The 18,969-nt window shown below is 33.4% G+C and overlaps 1 protein-coding gene across 3 annotated transcripts in view; it reads left to right on the plus strand.

Moving 5' to 3' along the window:
- Nucleotides 1–18,969, plus strand: part of LOC105431714 (uncharacterized) — a 227,752-nt gene that overhangs the window by 48,399 nt on the left and 160,384 nt on the right. The gene's annotated exons all lie outside the window — the stretch shown is intronic.

Consider the following 18,969-nt stretch of genomic DNA (forward strand, 5'->3'; position numbering starts at 1 on the left):
ATAAACACGTTATTTGCGAATATATTTCGAGAACTACGTAGAATAGATAGAAAGTAATACGTCTTGCGTTCGAATATGTTTCTGCATTGTTATATTATTCCATTTGAACTTACATAACATTAATAATCGCGGATGAGAAAAAGAGGAACGCGAAGCGAAAACTCATTCGAGAAAGTCGTGAAGAAATAATATGTACTTATATATTACGTGTCGACAGTTTCGCGTCTCTTTCTCGATCGTGACCAGCTTGTTTATAGCATTTCTAGGAAATCCTCGCCGACTCGCGCGGTACCGACAACTTTTTTTACGCGTGACGTCACAGCCCGCCGTGCTTTTTGTTTTCGTTGGTTCGTACATATTATCATCTGCGTAGTTTCGAAATATTTTTTTCAATAAAAAGTGAGAACGTTGTTCGAACGAATTTAGCAACGAATGAGTCGTCAAGATGCTCACAATCGTGATTAGGTTTATAGAATCCGTAAATAAAACGCGATCGTTATATATATACAGAAAACATAAGTATATATGTGATGTGTGTGTGTGTGTGTGTGTGTGTGTGTGTGTGTGTGTGTGTGTGTGTGTGTGTGTGTGTATGAATATATGCATCATGTTTTCCGTATTGCGGCTTTTGATTTGCTTAACGAGACGTATTGTTCATTATGTAACCCCTTCGAGATACGAGTGAATTCAGACCATAATCGGAAATAATATGCGGCTTAATCTTCTGCGTAATTGAAATATTCGATGATATTAGGCAATAGATACGAGCACTCGACTGGTGACGTTCTCCATTCAAAGGTCGCGTTAAGAGTGAAGTCGCAAGCGCGTCACCGCTACGTAAGCGCTACGTCACAGCCATACCGCGCGCGCCGCCTCTTGTTTTGTTTGCCGCGCGCCTGACCTCCCCTTGTCTCACATACCTCACCTGCCGGCACGCGTTCTCATAATATTTCTCTCATTCGTAAGAAAGTCTTACGCGTGAACGGACGTCCCGGGAGTGATCGGGAGTGCCGAATTCAATAACGGGCGATTTGTCGTTATATATTAAAGCAATCGCAACGCGAGATGCGTCCTTAGATACATCAGCCGCCATATTGCTTTTGTTTTTAACTAGCGCAGTTACTCCGCGTCCGTTTCGCGCGCGATTATTCTTTCTTTTTTGCCGAAATATCTCTGCAGCTAAAAAGTGAGTTTCCAGTAACATTCAACGACAAGTATCGAATCAAACAATGGACAATATAATCACGCGCGACGTTATAATCAAGGTATATTTTCTGATATTAAATAATCGACGCGTGTTATTTGGCGCGAAATATATCAGTTGTTGCGACCGTTCTCTTTATTATAAGTTTTATTCCATTTAATGATCGCAACGTTTTCAGAATCATTTCATCTTTATTATTCACCAAATATTAAATAAGAATAAACGTTGATTGCGAGTGTTTCCGAGCATTAAATGGAACGCAGCCTATATGTATTCTTGAAATTGCTTTCTTTACTCATTTTGCAAATGCGCATTGTAACCGGGAGCATTAGATGCATTATATTTCGGAGCAGTTGTAAAATATTTTATATATATAATATATGTTGCATCGCTCGAATATATGAATCGGGCGCGAAAGGGACGAGGGATTTTCAGTTCGTAAAATGGCATGAAGTTATTCGCAGGCGTAATGAACAGAGTGCGCTCATGTCTATAGCATTTTATATACATCGCATTTTATATGCATTTTAAGTAAATAAGTATCGGGAGTGCTGTGTAAAGTGTGACGTAAGCATGATTATGACAATTGGAGCTTGCAATCATTGTATTTTCCCGAATGGTTTGCATCTATGGATGGAGTATTCGGAATTAGCCATGGAACAACGACAAAATGACGATGACATCGGCCGGTGAGTTTATTGCAAATTTATACGATGATTGTTCTATTTTCACTTAATTTGGTATCATTATAATCTTGGTGTCACGAGTGTGAGCATCTTGACGACTCATTCGTTGCTAAATTCGTTCGAATATCGTTCATAACGTTCTCACTTTTTATTGAGAAAAGTATTTCGAACTACGCAGATTTCCAACGAAAACAAAATAGCACAGCGGGTCGTGACGTCACGCGTAAAAAAAAGTTATCGGTATCGCGCGAGTCGGCGAGGATTTTCTAGAAATGCTATAAACAACCTGATCACGATCGAGAAAGAGACATGCGATATAGTTATTGTTAATTGCCTTTGATACATGCTGTCGTCATTCGTGATGCGTCCTCGAAAATTAGATAATGAATGAAATTTATAAATTATTTTGAATATAAATCATCATTGCGTAATTGATGAAAAAAAATTGGTATAAAATTAAATTAAATAAATTTGCGTTGTAAAATCACGAAATGTAATACATAAAGAGCTTATTTAAAAAATATCAAATCGATGAAATATTCATTATGTTATATCGTAATTATTTATTCGGAGTAATTAATTTCATTATAACGTCTAAATTTATGTACACTAATTGATTTAATTTATATATAATAAATAGGAGAAATAATTACACATATATATATATATATATATATATATATATATATATACATTTAATTTTATTATATGCTACATTTTTCAAATACAATCTGATTAGTATAGATATTAAATATCACTATATTTAGTAATCATATTTATTTTGAAAGAATCGGAAAATAAATTTTTGTTTTCGCGTTTTGAATCGACGATAAGTACAAAGAAACGATTTCTCTTGATATCATGTACGCGGCAGATAATTGACGACATCCCTCGTAGAAACGCTTGAATGTTCCGTGGACTGATAAAAGTAAGATAAACGACGACAGGGGCATTTTTACGACGAGGAGAAATGGGGAAATTGTGTCTATATTTCACAACAATTCGCAGTATGCATCTTATTATTGCGTTTATAAGACATTCTAAAATTACTTCACGCATTTACATTAATTTTCGTTATGGCTTATTTTTTTCGACATATACCGTTACTTCGTTTAAATATTAACTTTGTTATAAATATTTGAGATTTTTAGATATTAAAATTTTTTCTGCTCGTTAGAATACTACTACGTGAAAAATAATTATGTAATCTTTATGCTAATTTTTTACTATATTTAAAAAAATATATATGAATCAAAATAAGAAATATATATATATATTTTATATCAGAGTGTGAGATTTTAAAGTAGATTTTTTTGGTCGCATTTGACAATCATAAGAAAAATGTATTTAATACTGAAAGATACAGCTAAAATTGACAATAAATTATATATCTTTATTAGTTTAAAATTATGAGATATTTTTCGATGTCAGTTAAAAAATTATTTTCAATGACGTTCTATATATTCTTGTAAAATATTAATATTTGATTGCTAATACAAAATTACAACTTTTGTTCGCGACAAGTACTGATTTATATTATGATTTATTTCAATTTAAAAATCGTTCATTAATGTTCTTAATTTTTAAAATAAAAGATCAGCTTTTTTCCAAAAAAACTTTCTTATTATTATTTTATTGAAGTTAATCACTTTTCTTGTACATTTACATCCATTAATTTTTCTCCATTGAGTAAGTAACTCTTTTATACTTAGAGAATATATAATTTTAATTATTAATAATAAAAATTTTTTTAAGTATACTTAGCTTCTTTTTTAAAAAAAATTAATAAACAATTTTAAAATAATCTTAAGGATTACCAAGGATAAATTTTAGAATATCTTATTTTTTGCGCGCATTGCTCTATTTAAATAATTTTTAAGAAGGTCTCTCTCTCTCTCTCTCTCTATATATATATATTTCTTTGCAATGCTAAATTATTTCTTCGTATATTGTTATTCTACAATTCCTCTGTTCTGTGCAATTTACATTGTTTATTCGTTAAAATATTCGATATATTTTTCGTTGTGATACAAAGGTGTGTATATCTTGAGAATTCGAGAGGAAAGGTAAAGATTTGTTGTCAGTAGTTTCTCATAGAATCGTTGTTTTCGCGAAGGGAGGATGGTGCGCAAAACGGAAGCTTCTCGCACTAGTTGCATTTCCTGTGCACCGTCGTTGTTCTGCGCGCGCGCGCGCGCGCGCGCGTGTGTGTGTGTGTGTGTGTGTGTGTATGTGTCAGATCAATTCGGAAATTGGAATGTGACCGTATAGAGAATTTATGATCGAGCATCTGGCGTCAGTTTAATAAAGCATTCGCGACGATGATTTCCAGCTGACTTAATTAGCTTCTATGTGTAGCGCGTTTCTCTTATCTGGAATTCTCTTATTGCGGGGCTCAGCAAGGGCGAAAGCTCTGTTTATGCCTGGAGCAACCTGGAGTCATTCTCAAGTTTTGACTGATCTTTTCTTCTTTTTCTCCTCTCTGACTTCCTAATTAAAGAGGTGTCCGCGCCATAAAATATCAGTCGAACATCGCTTTAGAAGAAATCTAAAGAACTTATAAAGATTCAGGAAAAGCCTTAGGAATTTTTAGAGCAACAGATCCGAAATTAAATTTTTTATTTGAAAATTATTCAGTAAAATATGGAAAATAAGCAGATATAAGGTAATTTTATTAGTAAGCCTTTTTTAAGCATTTTTTATTAGATGAGATTGTATTAGAACTGATGCGTAGATAAAAATAATAAAATAATTTCTAATTTTGATACGTGCAAGAAAAGATTTTTCTGTAATATAAAATTTGTACATTTTTTTTTATATCAACATTAGTATATAAAGATAATGTTTATTATCAAATCTAATTGAAAGCAAAACTTATATTCTTTTAATGTGCAAGTAAAAAGTTTCGGAGATGAAAATTGCATATGTTCTTGTCTTTTATTCAAATTCGAAGGTTCTTAGATGACATTAGACTTAATTGCGTTGCAGATAATAACCGCGAGTTGGTACACGAAATGGCAAATATAGACGCAATTGCAATGCAGTCTAACGATGATTATAATACAATAGCGGTGTTTGTTTCACACACGGTATCGCGCGAGTTCATTTATCATTACCTACCTGTACGTTAAGCTTCGCGTCGCATCGCAAGCACGTGCCCGTGGAAATTTGTCGAAGCTTCTCCTCGCAACGTGAGCTTCCGCATCGTAACGAGCTTACGAGTTGAGCCATGGCATTCCGGTGACACGCTTCGCAATGACGATAAATAAAAATGTGATTTCCGGCACGATACAAGCGGTTTGTAACTTGATTATTACGTTGGATGCATCGACATAGATTTAATGTCGAGGCGAGAAGCGAAAGAAAAATTAATTTTTAAAATTGAAATTATTCCTTGCATGTGTAATATAGCAGCAGCTTAATCATTACCGCTTAATCGTTTGCCGAATTTATTAATCCATCAAATTATTTTGAGCTAAGAGTATTATTTACATTAAATTTTTGCGGAAAACATTTTAAAATAAAATTTTCTACAAAGACTGTTTGTATAATATTCATTAAATATATTCAATGTTATAAGGAATTTTTTAAATTATTAGTCTTTCAAATAGTACAACGTATTATAAATATGATAAATGTTCTTTGTATTTGGCCTGTTATATTTGTTTTAATTGCTTTGTGGTTTATTCTTTGGATAGTTATGAGAGATGTTTCACCGCTCTTTTATATTTTCATATTTTCATAAAAATTCTGTTCGTAATTAACATTTCTTTTAGCGAAATTCAGCTTTGGATTATGCTCGATGGAAACTGCGTACTGCTTTTTGTTAGTCACTTTTAACTTCAAAGGCAATCTAGAAGCAATTTGATCTTGACTTATGTCTCGAATTAACGAAGAAAAATGCGGATTATTTTATATGAATTGCATTTTGCGTAAACTGCAATTTTATTAATCACTAATATATCAGTATAGTTAAATTTGAAGGCAAAAGCACGGGATAGTTTTGACTTCTGTCAGTTTATTTTTTAAAAACACAATTTAACAGTGTATGAATTTTTTTATCCTTTTATTTAAAAAATATTAAAATATATTAGAGTCTTCTATGTGAACACGAAATTGATAGGTTAAAAAGAAAATAGAAAAAAATGCTAATTTGATTTTATAAATTACTTAAATACACAATTTTTAATGCAGTTTTTACTTTATGAAATGCTATTTGTTTGATATGTATTTCAATTTAAAGGAATTTAGTTAATTTTCTTATAATATGATTATTTTGAGAGAATTTAATATAGAAAATGTCAATTCAATTTATACTAACAAAGAGAGAATTAAGTCTACATTTTATTAAAAATTGAGTAATATCATTGCGTTTTTCCCATTTCTTCGTTCGAGTCGGTCCGATTTTGCGCCAATATTACAATCATCGTAAAGAATAATGCAGTATAAATGTATTCTTAAATATCTTCGTTGAATTAAAAACATCGATAAAATTTGCATTCATATGCTTTTATGATGATTGCTGTACTCACCTGATCAAACTATTTTATATTTAAAGTTTTTTAATTTTTACATACTAAAAATGTTTAATTAATGAATAATAAAAAATATTTTAACAACAAAATAACAAAAATAACAAAAAAATTTTTATATAATAAATGTAATGAAATCTAACAGATATATTTTTGATGATAATTTCGTTATTAGAATATATGAGACAAAGAGCATAATGCAGTATACTCGCATCGTGAGTATTGATGAAATACAACAACATAAAATTTATTTCACTGATAATCGATCAATCGATATTAATTCGTTAATATGATGAAAAGTTTATATAGATTAAATTATTGGAAACATGCTCTAAAATACAATGAGAAATAGAATATATTTCTCATTGTATTTTAGAGTATTTTATAGTAATGGAATCAATCCATGTTTCCAATAATTTAATCTATATAAACTTTTCATCATATTAACGAATTAATATCGATTGATCGATTATCAGTGAAATAAATTTTATATAATAATTAAATATCAACTTAAAATTATTTATGCATACATTAAATTATCAAAATTATCAAAACTATTCAATAAATGTATTAGGAATAATATCATCAGATATATATATATATGTATATATATATATATATATATATATATATATATATATATATATCTGAATATTTGTGTCCGTTTAAACTTAAATAAATATTTTTATCTATTATCCCATAATAAATTTTTTTATTTATATAAACAATTTTTAATTCTATAGTTGTTAACAGTTTATAATTTATAATTTGCAGTTTTGTTTCTTGAGATCTATCAATTATTCAAGTTATTATTAAACGTTAATGAAAAATTTTCCAAATTTTATAATACAGTTTACACATATACTGTAAATGAAGTAAATTTTGCTATATGTTGCAAATAGTTGCAATATACGATCTAAAGTTCTGAAATTTACGAAGAGATTGATTCCATTCCTATCTGTAACGCGCATAATGTAGTCGAAATGGCTGTTGATATCTATAATCATATTATTGTCCTTTCCATGAACATAATATCGGTCATGATCAGTCGTTCGTTCTCTGCTTATGCAAAATATCAGATTCGATTCGTAATATCAACGGTATTTCATTAATAATCGCGAATAACAGTTGCGCGAAGAATTGGATGCATAACGTCGTGTGACATAAAACAAAAATTAATTAAATTTACTTCGTTCAATAAAACTATTTATGAAGTAAATTTCAAGTTGCAATTTACTGCGTTTTAACATTTATTTTTTGTGAAATTCTACATTTTTATCATATTTTTTCTTTAAATTTTAACGCAGTCAAATGTACAATTGACGAAAATTAAATTGATTTAAAAATTTTGTATGTATTTAGATTTAATAATAAATTTATCATTTATACTATATTATGAATAAAATTAAATCGCGACTTTGTTAGAAATAAAAATAAAATTTTCGCTGGCTCTTTGAACATCGCATTTATTTCTGTCGTATAAAAAGTAATACCTGGTAAAAGTAATACTCGGTACAACCTTTATGGAGATATGGAATTATGTATTAGTTGAAAACTTGAAAGTTATGCTTCAAGGGACTTTGTAATCTTGATTAATAATCTGAAAGCATGTAAAAAAGCTTTTTAATGCCAACATTTTAATCTTTTTATTATACATTTATTATTCCTTTGTGTGGAATACCTTTTGATTTTATTTAAGATGATATACAAGTTGTCTAGTTTTTAACAAGAAAATTGCAAAAAATTAGAACTGATTTTATTTCACATTTGCAATTCTTTCCGCCTGTATACATACTTTTATCAGTTTCAAAAATTATTTTCACAAATAGTATTGCTGCTTTTTGTTAAATTCGGTGTGTTTATGCGCGTTCTAAATTCATCATATTTTTAATACATGTTTTGGTAGGGTTTCCTCCATTTTCGAAAATTTCGACGTTTTCAGGCTGTCCGACTGATATGTTGGCAATTAAACTTTTTGCAAGCTTGGGCACTCACTCTATCGCAGCGCGCGACACATGTGCACATTATATGTGTCACCGCGTGTGCGAACGACAGACGATGGAAGTTGCACGCAATTACACATTTCGCGAAACCGTAACGTATGTCATGCGCGGCCTGTTATGCGACACACGGTGGATACACGGGATCATCGCGCGGCTGTTGTTCATCGGCGCACACAGCAGCATCGTGAAACCGCATATATGGCTGGAGAGACATGATCTGAAAGTGCGTGAATTATTTGACGGCTCGTTGCACGCGCATTTTGCCTTAATGGATCGCTTAAGTACAGTCGCTTGCTTTTCTTCCACTACGTTTTACGCGATACGCTTTTTTACATCCGACGATTTCGCGAGCGAAATTAAATCGAGTTTTAAGTTAAATCTAAATTGTATCATCGCAATCATATGATTTATTTCTGTTGATGTAAATTGTTAATTTGTGATACTACTCGTAGGTAAGGTTGGAAGGGAAGGATAGATCATAGGAAAAAAATCGTGACATTTTACAACGTTATGCATAACTTGGTTTACAAATTTTGTTTTTTACGTTCATGGTTTATACAGTTGCGGTTATTATTCTCTTTATTCAGACAGAATAACGAAGCATAACTATAATTTTTGGTTACATTTTTTTAATATATCTTTCTGCCTTGTACAGGGTTTCGTTGACAATAGCATAAATGAACGAGCAGATCGTTGCACACCCGACGTGTATACGTCCAGGACAATGTTTGAACACGCGTGGCGCGGTTTCATTGTTTCGCAAAAAGTTAATTTGTCGAGCTGCGTGTATTCGCGATGCCGAAACCATGCCGCACCGGTCCGTTTTTTCAACGACCCGCCATTATGTCGCTCGCACGTTGCCGTTTTGCGCGCTTTATTAAACCTCGCTTCACTCGCGAGATCTCCGTTTCTAGTTTTCGCAGTGTCCCTCGTACCGTCCGATGACATATTTTTAATTCCCACGAGGAATCTCTTTTTCTTTCGGATTTGCACGCAATCATCGAACTGCTGCGTTTCCGCGAATTTTCGTCAAATAACGGAACACACGACCGGTTGCGTTTTTGAATTACGTCGAGGTTTTTGTTTGAAACGACGAATTGTTCTGCTAACAAAAAGCGGTGTGTATAAATAGATAGTATTCATTTTGCGATCCTTTAAGTGCAATCTGTTGTCTAATTCGGTACTATCTAATTCGTGTATTATATTTTTATTTTAAAATTCGTGTTTATTTCTATTTCTATTTAAAAAAAATTGTTAACTTTCCGTTGGAAAGTTAATAATTTTTTTAAATATAAACTTTTACTGAACATTGTTGAACATTGAAGATATAGATTGGTTTTTAATTTTCAGATGTAAAGATTACATTATTTTTCTTTTTTTAATTGCATTTCTATTTTGTCTGTTTCTTCTTGCAAAAATATAAATGTTATATTTTTATTCGAATAATTTGATGGTGGACAAATATTTGCGATTTACACGCTATTTCCGCTATATCGCGATGATTTCATTGTTCGATGCACCGTGTCGCATCTCCGTACGCTTCAAATAATGCTTAGCGATCCGAACATCATGTGCTATTCGCCATGCGACGCCGCGCTTTGGTTTCGAATCTGATTTTGATCCCTCCTACTCGTTGGTCGAGTACGAGGAAAATAATGTAACCAATCAATGACGAATATAAAAAAAGAATTTTATATCTATAATATCTATAATATCTATAATATATTATATCTATAAGCCTAATGTATTAATTTAACCTTTCACTTTTATTGTCTATGAGAATTCGGAAAAATGGATAAAATTTTTTTCAAAAAATTATATAAAATAATAAATTTATGAAACAATAACAATATTTAATAATTAATTGTTCATTGAATATCAACATTTAAAATTCCATTATTTTCTGCAATGCAATTTGTAAATGGATTTATAAATTTTTTAAGAATTTTCCGTATGTCTCCGTATGTCTCCGCTTCAGAATGATTTGTCTCTTCTGCTTTTCGTATGCAGTTAATAACGCAACTGGGTGTGCTTTATCCATTTTACTATGTTCTTGTTTTCGCAAGAGTCCATTCGTCCGGAGATCGTCGCGACACGACGTGCCGGTGAGAATTTCGCCGAGTGGAGACGATGCGGGAATAAACCTTTCGCATTTCCCACGGGAGGTTCCACGGAGTGGCTACGATGATGACGCCGATGTCTAGACACCGATGTCTGGATACCGGCATCAAACCGCAAACATTGAACCAGCGACAACAATAATCCGCGGACGTCTTTGTTCGTCGAGATATTTCACGACTGATTGCCGGTTTTCAAAAGAGAAAGAAATACAAGCATAATGTCTACAAACTCACACAGTCCTCCGTAAACTCATTGATTCACATTCAATGCATAATTTCAAAATTTGTGTTTTCTTTTTACAAATAATTACCTTAACATTTACGATCTGTTACATCGAATATTATTTTTAATTATTTTTGATATAATAATATTAATTGAGAACCATTAAGTATTATAAGGTAAATCTTAATTTTGAGAAAAAGAAAGGAAACTGAAATAGCTCGAATTTTATTCACGTTCCATAAAAGAAATTTTTCTTCAAAAGATATTTTCTTAATTGCTCTGTAAAAGTAAGCTAAATTTTGCAGCGGATTTTCCGCTTAGAAAGTCGAAAACTTTATATAGCGAGACAAAAATTTGCTTGAGTAGTTAAAACTAAAGTTTACAGAGATAATTTTCCAACCTGATCTTCTTTCGAATAAGAAGATTCGGAATTTAGCCATTGCTAACAACCGTGAAAGAATTCGCGCGGAAGTATTAATTGTTCATTAATGCGCTTTTCTAAGCGAAGAGCAAAAATTTTACATGATTCATGATGTATGCCGTCCTCTGAATCGACGACGGGATGAAAACCATTTTCAGCGAGAAAAGTAAGCTCTCAACTGGGTATCGTTGGTCGGAAAAGCGCTCTTGAGTGTCATAAAAGTGTAGGGTTCCAGAATCCTTCTTGGAAAAGGAGAATATAGTGTAGAACATTCCATTGTTGTTGCTCCGATCATGCTATTTACACTACATATACATACGATCGACTGTGCATTGAATTGATTTTGCAGTCTTGTCTGATCGAATGGAAAATATTCAGCTTATATATAATGTGTTCTCTCGTTCGTTGCAATAAACCGCTCGATGAAAAACTATATGATCGTCATTTTGACATTACCGCGCTTATCTGTTTGCCGCAACGTATTTCGGTTTTGTGGTTGAAGTGACCGAATATATACATGATTCGCATATCGCAACAATTTTTTAAATCACGATGAAAACTTTTCGGGATTTTCGGATTTATTTACGAGAGAAAATTTTGCCATTTACGAGTAAGATTTTGCTGAAGATATTAAATTTTTATAAATATGTTAAAATAAATATGTTAAAATAAAACGCACGTAAATTTATTTAATTCTTAAGAAATAATCATATATGTAGCAATTTTGAAATTTGCGAATTATTATTTTTTTAGATTTATAAATTGTCAAATTGGAAATTATAAATTACTATCTATTATCTACTAAATTTTTAATTAAAAAAAAATTTCTTATATGCACTGCCCCGAAATTTTTAAATTATATCAATGTTGACATTTTTTCTATTATTTTTGTAAATAATAGAAAATCTTTTGTCGAAACAAACTCTAACATATCGTATTTTTAAAAAATCTCGTATGTAATCCTTAATCTCATTAGAAGAAAAAATGTTGACAGTACGAATTTAAAAGAAAATATTTGTAAATGAAGGAAAATGTTATTGTCGGCTTTCAATTAATTAGCAGTGTGAAAGGTTTAATGTCGAGAGGATATTTTGAAACAAACAGCATATGCTCGTAGAAGTCGTGCAGTTAGTGCGCACGCTTCTCTCTGTAATTCGCTAAAACTTTGCTCGCTCGCCGGTAAACTTGGTCATAAATCTTTACGATCGCGTTCGCATGGAAGTTTTTTATTTTACTACCAACGGAGATAATCCGCGTATAATGACTAGTACGATGGAAGAAAATGAGCAGTCTTCCAGCAGCGTTCGTTTTAACCTCTAGGCGTATAGCACATTCTTTCTGATACGGAATCTCTTAGATTTCTGAAAACACAATCTTTAGTGACTGCATTTGTACTATTTCGTAATACATATATGTTTATTATGTCATTTATGACAAGACTTTAAGACAAAATGAATATTAATATTCTTCTTTTATTTTCCTTTATTCTTTAACTTTCTTTATGCTTTAATATCGTAAGATTGCACGATAACTAAAAGCACTTTAAATCTCTTTAATAATGTAAAATAATTTTATATGTTTATAAACTTTTATAAAACGTTTATAAAACCTTCAATGCGATCGATCAGTTATTGTTATTATGACATGCAATTCGAGAGGTCGGTTTTCAGAAAGGGCTATCGTTAACATGCGAAACTGGGGCACGAGGGAGGAAGTGGCCTACGCTCAAACAAGTTTGTCTTCCATTGATGTTTTTACCGAATTCTACGATCACGCGAATTTCACGCTATGAGTCCCTCGGGTATTACTAGATTTATTCGGCAGCCGTGTGGTATTTCGAGGCGTCTGAGAGTAGTAATTCAAAACTCGAAACAATAAGCATGCAGTTGGTTGCCCGCGCCGAATTCTCTATTATATAACGAATAGAATGTTGCATTCTGGCGCAACGCGCCTGTGCGTATGCACCCGCATGTGCATTCGCGTATTAAGACACACGAGTCGCTTGTACGAGAAAACTTAGGCACGTGTTTAGCGGTAAATACGATCCACTGATTCTCATTTCTGGCGTTAAAAGTTGTCTTTATATCGTACGAATAAGACTCAGTATCAAATTAAACTAGATTTTGCTACGTCGAAAGAGAAACAATTCTCTCGAGGAAACTAATGGCTAGAGAAACACCTCTGAAAGTAAAAATAAATTTTGATTTAGCTTCTCATTTCTGCAAATGAAAATTACGGCAATAGTTGTGCAAAATTTTGACTAATAATTATATTTGTCAAATTTAATCGAGTATCACAACACTGTTTTTTGAAAATTAAATTACTCAGTGAAATGTTAAATTTGTAAATATTATTGTAATTCAAAATTTCACGCACAGTGGCAAAATTTTCATTAATGATTTTTGTGAAAGCTAGTACATTTATTATACATTTTGTTAAATCGCCTTTAATATTTTTGCCAAAGAGGCGAAATAAACAAGCCGATTAAATTTATATATTCTTCAATCAACAGTTATTCCATTCGTGTTTCTGTTTATTTCACGATAGCCTGCGGGACTCGCAAAAACATAAGCTACATCCGTCCGTCATGTCCGGTATTCTGCCATCAGCAAATTGCGAGCGGATGTCGTAGCGGCATAAGAAATCGCATACTCGCGCGGATGAGATAAATAACAGGTGCGCAGGTGCATCCCGTACGACCAGCAATATACGTTAATTATCCGATGCGATGCATTTACGTAGGCCTAAGTAGCGCATCCTCGTGCTATCGTATAATGCCACATTCTTGCTATCATGAAAGCTGGAAGGGTCAAAGACGTTGTTATAAATTCCAGTCATTATGATGAAGTCAGGTTTGAACACATTACGAATAAATTCTTTCTAAAATTGATTGTCACGTTTATTAATTTGAACTGTATTATTTGATCTTACTATGTCAATCATATCTTACTATGTCTCCATGTCCATATATTTTTTGTCAAATATTAAAATTAGAATTCTTTTCAAACTTATTATTTCCTCTGGATTATTTTTATTTAATGAGACTGATATTTTTATAATAATTTTTTTAAATTTCTCTAAAAATTAAATTAAATAGCTTAGTTTAATGACTGTATCAGTGGTTTGAATGATTAAAAAGTAAGGTTAGAAAAAAGAAATTTATTTTAGAGAGACATTGGGTAATAATCAAGGGATTGCATTAAAAACCGAAGCAATTCAGCCAGATTTAGGCGAATAGCTGGCGGCGCTATTCCTCTTTCTCGTTTCCTCCTCTGTGCTGCAGAACTTTCGCGAGCTGGCCATCACGTTTCGTCCATTTATCGTGAACTATCAGATTGTACCCTTTTCTCTCACAGCCCGTTTTCCGCAATAGTGGATTTGATTTGCATTTGCTGACGCTCGATAAGGCACGTTGCATCGCGCGGATTGCTAGGTCCAAACTTCTTTTAATCCTTAAATATTTTTTTAATAATATTTTTCTAAAAAATTATAATAATCTGTTACTGAATTGCGATTCTTATAATAATTCTAAAAATTATTGAAGATGTGTTAAGCTCAATAGAATATGTAAAAGGAGTAATATATAATAATTTTTGATTTTTTTATGTTTTTAACGTAATATTTTATCTCACAAAGTTATTTATGCGATCCAATCAAGAAGAGATCGAGGACAAATATTTAATATAAAACGCATTTTGTTAGCGATATATCATTCGCGCAAATATACTGAATTTTTCTTTTTCTGCAAGGGAATGTACAGTAGAATATTTTTAATTAGGGTGGATTGTAATGCGAAAAGAATGCGATAGACGATGGAGTTGATGAAAAGAAAATTGGATCAGGTCTTTAATGAGAAACTCCGCGTATTCTCCTTTCGACAACATTGTCATTTAACATCTTTTCGTACCTAATTTAGCTACTTCTGTTTGTCATCATGTAAATAGCATTTACTTCGAATAAATGTTTATTTATTCCGCATCCGAGATCTCGAACTAACATCAGTTGCAAATTAATTTCCGTTAATTATATATGAAGATGGTATGCATGCACGACACAGATGTCAATTTTGACATCAAATAAAAATATTTTTCACTGAGTGTAAAATTTATTAAAATTTAATGTAATTTACTAAAATTAAATATGATTATAAATTATATCGGAATTAATTAAAATTAATTTAAACCAAATTTTGATGGATATTGGAATAAACAGACGAGTTCTATTTAAATACTATATTTTTTTAATTATAGTATACAACACAATCAATTAGCAGATGCAAAAATAGTGTGATTATTAGAAGATTAAACTAACTTGAATGCCGATAGCGACTCATAATCAAGTATACTGCGATATCAGGCAATCGCCGTTGAACGGATAGTTAATCGCGGAAATGGGCGCGTATAGAAAAAGAAGAGCTGGAACATAGAAAAAGTCGGGGTTCATGCAGTCGTTTGGACTGGAATTGAAGTACGCCGGATATCGATAACTGGAAGATGATGAATTTCATTCAACGCAAATGGGATGGGTTTAACGAAGTCGCGAAATCATGTTGATTTGCATAAGAATGTGTAAATGGATTTAATTAAAAAAGAATGAATATAGATATTTTATTCCCGGAGAGAATTAAAAGTTTTAGAATCCTGTAAATGTAAAGAATAAATAAAGGAAATTAGAAAAAATTATGAAAATGTGGTTCGTAAATGAGATTTCGTTCTATATCTACTAGCAGATGTCCATTGACGCGACCATCAGCAAGTATTTGGAATTTACTGCCTTTCAATTGCAGCATCAATCATCCTGTCATCTCGCATAAACTGCATCTGCAGTTAGCATGCAGTGCGTTGTCTGCTTTAGCTGCGAGAAGTATGCCGTGAAGAAATACATTTATAACGCATTACTTAATGACGTTTCTGCTCGTAAGTAGTAACGGTTGATTCTCGTCGGTCGGGGACTTCAAAGTGAATCAGATAAAATAGCGAAATCGTTTTTAAATGCCGTTAAACGAGGGAGGGGGGGGATCGCGTAGGTAGTTGCGGAAATTATCGCGAAAGAATATCGGATAATTACGCTGATTCATAATGTCGCGATTCGCGAATCGAGCTTAACGTTCTCGATGGGACTGCCAACTTCCCTCGCTTTTTACATCCGCCCGAGCTTAAAAATCAGCTGGAAACGTTTAATTGGCGATTCAATTACGCGGTCGCGAATTGATGGAAGTTACGACGTGGTGTCGAGCGATAGTCAGACGACCGAAGATTAATGTTTGTGGAACGCTCCGCGGGGATCGATCGCGCCGCACGATAACTGGTCGCAGTCGATATTTGAAATTTAACCACGCGTAGCAGCGAGATGCGATCAAAGACAACCACCGTTGCGACGCGATGCGACGCGATGCTACGCGACGGAGATGACGGGACGATCGGGTTCCAATTCAGGCATTAGCTAATGCTTGCACGTACCTCGCTCGAGTCTAACGCAGTTGGAATCAAATGGGGCAGGATCCAATGAAGTCGAAAATCAATAATCGATCTGCCAGTAATCGTGTGTCTGAAAGGGCAAATGATCTATTTGATGCAACGCTTCATTATATCAGTTGTAATTATGGTACGTTTTCAATTCTTTAAAAGAAAGCATTTTGCAAACCTATTAAAATAGGTTTTTTTTGAGGTTTTTGTTAAATTTGAAGAAATAGTATCGATGAAGAAACATTTTTATAGAATCATGCAAATACATTTTTTGTTAAAAGAAAGTTATGTCTCACGACATATTTTCAAATGAATATTTGTCACCTTTTTTTTTTACGTATACGATATGAATTTTTCGTTACCATTTTTTATTTTTTTTTTATATAGTACAATAGTGTAACTCAGAGATTTATACCTTTTTTCGTGTATACATTTTTGTGATATCTCCGAAAGTAAAAATAAATCTCGCGGGCGATAGGGGATCTTGATTGTCGGAAGTATTATAGAAATGGATCTTACACGCGACGGGGGGGGGAGGGGAATAATCGCATTATTCGCATATCTACATCAAGGTGTCCGCGGTAAGCCGATGCACTCGAAGCGTGTACAGGCCTCACCGCCTTGCAATTCGGAGAACTCGATCAGTGATTCAGAATATCTCTGTCCCGCTACGTACTGCGGATCGTCGTGAGCCTCAGCTTATGCTATCGCATCGACCTTAATGCAACGTGGTGCTGCAGTAACGGCAGGTTAGTGCCTTTGTTACCGGTGTAAAAATGAATACCGGGATAACGATACGTGCACGGCGGGCATAAGGCATACAATTGCTCCGATGCGCTCCGATATTGCGTGCCTCGTAGTCATTTTCTCTCGAGACCGAAATCACGATCTCGTTGAACCAATCAGACTAACCAGATTACAGTATTGGATTGAATTAAAAAAAATATTTTTTTAGAGCGAATAAAAACTTGTTTTATTAAAATAGATGATTCAGTTGATTATTTATTTTTGACACGCTTATTGACACGCAGATGGATTAAAAGATGAAAGTGATTAATTGTTTTGAAATAATTAACTGATTCTGTACAGAATCAGTGGAGAAATAATAAATATTTTACAGCATCACAGAATTAAACATTTTCATTGAGATTGCTTTAAAATTCATGCCATATCATACATATTACAAATTTGATAAATTAATAAATTTATATTATTTATGTTATTATGCTATTATTTATATATAATGTATATATGTATATATACATTACAAATTTTACAGACGTATAGAAGATATCTCTCATCTTATATGAATAAATTGAATATTATTTTTATACCTAACACTTGCGATATTAAATTCCTTAAAAAAAAAAAAAAAAAAAAAAAAAAAAAAAAAAAAAATCTGTTAGCAATTTTACCGTAATCATCAATAAGAGTCGTGATATAAGACGGAAGGTGGGAATGAAGTTGGATGTTTCGTAAACTTCTGTTGTAACTAAGAGGACAGATCGGATATGATCGAATATGATTTACAGGCTCGATTCGACAAGTTTCGGCGGTAAGCTTCTTCCGCTTCCGCTTTCGTCCGGTACGCACTTCGGCGCGGCGCGGCGCGACGCGACCGTCTGGGACTCTGGGGTGGTTGTCTGGGACGCTTGCGTCGCGCTCGCGTTGCGTCGCTCCCCGTGTACGCCGGCGTTGCTCCGGGCAACCGATGGGGATGAATCTACGCGACGCCCGGCGTCGAGTTTCCTCGTAGCGAGCGGGCGGGGCTGTTACACTCTCTCAGTGCGCTCCACGACGCTGAACTGACCACGTACAACGCGACGTCGATCCCACGACCTCTCCCTTCGTTCCCTCTTTCTGTCTTTTCTATTAGACCGACGAGATCGGCGTCGTCGGGGCACGCGATCGAAATCTCGGCTCGAGATCCTCGGCGCGAGTTGCCATCCTTCAATTTCATCCAACGTTCGCGGGCGTTTGAGGATCGAGGGAACTTTGCCGAGAGTTAACAAGTGCCGGTGCTGGGAGAGCGTGACATAGAGAAAGAGAAAATTCGCGGTAGTGCCGTGTCGGGTGAAACGGGACTGTGAAGATAACGGGATCGGTTAATTGGCGAATGAACAACGTAACTTGAGAGCGAGAATATCCTTCAAAAGTGTCAAGGCAGGAGGATTCAAGGGTAGAAAGACGATCGAGAGAATAAGTTGGAAAATTGGTGGTCTTACTTGCAGCTCTAACTTGAAAGTTTGTTTATATTATTATGACACTATATAAGAATTATCAATGAATATTTTCGCAATATGTTAAAAATTCTT

This window comes from Pogonomyrmex barbatus, unplaced genomic scaffold, assembly GCF_055798465.1.
Source record: "Pogonomyrmex barbatus isolate J1 unplaced genomic scaffold, ASM5579846v1 scaffold18, whole genome shotgun sequence".
NCBI classification, from domain to species: Eukaryota; Metazoa; Arthropoda; class Insecta; order Hymenoptera; family Formicidae; genus Pogonomyrmex; species Pogonomyrmex barbatus.